The 3,816-nt window shown below is 35.6% G+C and overlaps 1 non-coding gene across 1 annotated transcript; it reads right to left on the bottom strand.

The window, feature by feature from the left end:
- Window positions 1–2,567: 2,567 nt before the first annotated feature.
- TRNAI-AAU (transfer RNA isoleucine (anticodon AAU)) lies at window positions 2,568–2,641 on the bottom strand. Its single transcript has one exon. It is a non-coding gene; the product is annotated as a tRNA-Ile (tRNA).
- Between the last annotated feature and the right edge of the window lie 1,175 nt (window positions 2,642–3,816).

Raw genomic sequence — 3,816 nt, 5'->3', positions numbered from 1 at the left:
AAACATAAAAACATCAGCAAACACAAAAATGCCAAATGTACCTAAAACAGGAGAGCATTCAGTATTTCAAAGATCAGCAATATTGAGTAGAGGAAGACTCTCTAATAATGGGTTCCATGGTGTAATGGTGAGCACTTTAGACTTTGAATCCAGTAATCTGATTTCAAATCTTGGTGGGACCTAACTTTGTTCAATTTCCTTAAAGTTGAATTTTAGGATAGCTTATCTATATTTAAACTTTGTATAAATCCCATCATCTTCAGTGGTTTTTTTACTCCAAACTAATTTTGAAGCTGTTTCAAATCAGTTTTCAACTGGAGAGATGTTTGTCAAACATTTGGAAATAGGAAAAGTTGCAATAAGAATGCAGTGATCCATCACTTGTGCTATGGTTTTAAGATATTCTGGTTTTAAGAATTTTCTTCTTCAGTGTGCACTAATGAGAGTAAAGGTCTGTTCTTCTTCTCGTCATAAAACTTAGTCCCCCATAGTAGATTCAATCACCAAATAAATGTCCTGATTGATTAATTTGCCACAGCATTTCTTAGATTTGCCATATTGCTATATTTGAGAAAAAATTTTCTATGTATGCCATATAGAGAAATGCTGCATCAGCCAAAGGATGACATTTTTGTTTATTCCTAACATGGATTTAAAAATTCTCTGTTTTGTATGTGTCTATGATGTTCTCTAGCAAGTTTCAAGGGCTGCTAACTGTAGCCAATGCATTCATCCCACACTTCATGCACTTTGCCGCTGGATAAAATCCCTTCTTGGCATTTCTTGCCAACAAGAAAAAGCACATGGCCCATATGGGGATCAAACCCATGACCTTGGCGTTATTAGCACCACGCTCTAACCAACTGAGCAAACCGGCCAAACATAAAAGCATCAGCAAACACAAAAATGCCAAATGTATCTAAAACAGGAGAACATTCAGTATTTCAAAGATCAGCAATATTGAGTAGAGGAAGACTCTCTAATAATGGGTTCCATGGTGTAATGGTGAGCACTTTGGACTTTGAATCCAGTAATCTGATTTCAAATCTTGGTGGGACCTAACTTTGTTCAATTTCCTTAAAGTTGAATTTTAGGATAGCTTATCTATATTTAAACTTTGTATAAATCCCATCATCTTCAGTGATTTTTTACTCCAAACTAATTTTGAAGCTGTTTCAAATCAGTTTTCAACTGGAGAGATGTTTGTCAAACATTTGGAAATAGGAAAAGTTGCAATAAGAATGCAGTGATCCATCACTTGTGCTATGGTTTTAAGATATTCTGGTTTTAAGAATTTTCTTCTTCAGTGTGCACTAATGAGAGTAAAGGTCTGTTCTTCTTCTCTTCTTAAAACTTAGTCCCCCATAGTAGATTCAATCACCAAATAAATGTCCTGATTGATTAATTAGCCTTAGCATTTCTTAGATTTGCCATATTGCTATATTTGAGAAAAAGTTTTCTATGTATGCCATATAGAGAAATGCTGCATCAGCCAAAGGATGACATTTTTGTTTATTCCTAAAATGGATTTAAAAATTCTCTGTTTTGTATGTGTCTATGATGTTCTCTAGCAAGTTTCAAGGGCTGCTAACTGTAGCCAATGCATTCATCCCACACTTCATGCACTTTGCCGCTGGATAAAATCCCTTCTTGGCATTTCTTGTAGGACAACAAGAAAAAGCACATGGCCCGTATGGGGATCGAACACATGACCTTGGCGTTATTAGCACCACGCTCTAACCAACTGAGCAAACCGGCCAAACATAAAAGCATCAGCAAACACAAAAATGCCAAATGTACCTAAAACAGGAGAACATTCAGTATTTTAAAGATCAGCAATATTGAGTAGAGGAAGACTCTCTAATAATGGGTTCCATGGTGTAATGGTGAGCACTTTGGACTTTGAATCCAGTAATCTGATTTCAAATCTTGGTGGGACCTAACTTTGTTCAATTTCCTTAAAGTTGAATTTTAGGATAGCTTATCTATATTTAAACTTTGTATAAATCCCATCATCTTCAGTGGTTTTTTTACTCCAAACTAATTTTGAAACTGTTTCAAATCAGTTTTCAACTGGAGAGATGTTTGTCAAACATTTGGAAATAGGAAAAGTTGCAATAAGAATGCAGTGACCCATCACTTGTGCTATGGTTTTAAGATATTCTGGTTTTAAGAATTTTCTTCTTCAGTGTGCACTAATGAGAGTAAAGGTCTGTTCTTCTTCTCTTCTTAAAACTTAGTCCCCCATAGTAGATTCAATCACCAAATAAATGTCCTGATTGATTAATTAGCCTTAGCATTTCTTAGATTTGCCATATTGCTATATTTGAGAAAAAGTTTTCTATGTATGCCATATAGAGAAATGCTGCATCAGCCAAAGGATGACATTTTTGTTTATTCCTAACATGGATTTAAAAATTCTCTGTTTTGTATGTGTCTATGATGTTCTCTAGCAAGTTTCAAGGGCTGCTAACTGTAGCCAATGCATTCATACTACACTTCATGCACTTTGCCGCTGGATAAAATCCCTTCTTGGCATTTCTTGTAGGACAACAAGAAAAAGCACATGGCCCGTATGGGGATCGAACACATGACCTTGGCGTTATTAGCACCACGCTCTAACCAACTGAGCTAACCGGCCAAACATAAAAGCATCAGCAAACACAAAAATGCCAAATGTACCTAAAACAGGAGAACATTCAGTATTTCAATATTGAGTAGAGGAAGACTCTCTAATAATGGGTTCCATGGTGTAATGGTGAGCACTTTGGACTTTGAATCCTGTAATCTGATTTCAAATCTTGGTGGTACCTAACTTTGTTCAATTTCCTTAAAGTTGAATTTTAGGATAGCTTATCTATATTTAAACTTTGTATAAATCCCATCATCTTCAGTGGTTTTTTTACTGCAAACTAATTTGGAAGCTGTTTCAAATCAGTTTTCAACTGGAGAGATGTTTGTCAAACATTTGGAATTAGGAAAAGTTGCAATAAGAATGCAGTGATCCATCACTTGTGCTATGGTTTTAAGATATTCTGGTTTTAAGAATTTTCTTCTTCAGTGTGCACTAATGAGAGTAAAGGTCTGTTCTTCTTCTCTTCTTAAAACTTAGTCCCCCATAGTAGATTCAATCACCAAATAAATGTCCTGATTGATTAATTAGCCTTAGCATTTCTTAGATTTGCCATATTGCTATATTTGAGAAAAAGTTTTCTATGTATGCCATATAGAGAAATGCTGCATCAGCCAAAGGATGACATTTTTGTTTATTCCTAACATGGATTTAAAAATTCTCTGTTTTGTATGTGTCTATGATGTTCTCTAGCAAGTTTCAAGGGCTGCTAACTGTAGCCAATGCATTCATCCCACACTTCATGCACTTTGCCGCTGGATAAAATCCCTTCTTGGCATTTCTTGCCAACAAGAAAAAGCACATGGCCCATATGGGGATCAAACCCATGACCTTGGCGTTATTAGCACCACGCTCTAACCAACTGAGCAAACCGGCCAAACATAAAAGCATCAGCAAACACAAAAATGCCAAATGTACCTAAAACAGGAGAACATTCAGTATTTCAAAGATCAGCAATATTGAGTAGAGGAAGACTCTCTAATAATGGGTTCCATGGTGTAATGGTGAGCACTTTGGACTTTGAATCCAGTAATCTGATTTCAAATCTTGGTGAGACCTAACTTTGTTCAATTTCCTTAAAGTTGAATTTTAGGATAGCTTATCTATATTTAAACTTTGTATAAATCCCATCATCTTCAGTGATTTTTTACTCCAAACTAATTTTGAAGCTGTTTCAAATCAGT

The sequence above is a fragment of the Taudactylus pleione genome, unplaced genomic scaffold (assembly GCF_031769625.1).
Source record: "Taudactylus pleione unplaced genomic scaffold, aTauple2 ptg000085l, whole genome shotgun sequence".
In the NCBI taxonomy this organism is placed as follows: Eukaryota; Metazoa; Chordata; class Amphibia; order Anura; family Myobatrachidae; genus Taudactylus; species Taudactylus pleione.
This window is presented reverse-complemented; position numbering and strand designations above follow the sequence as displayed.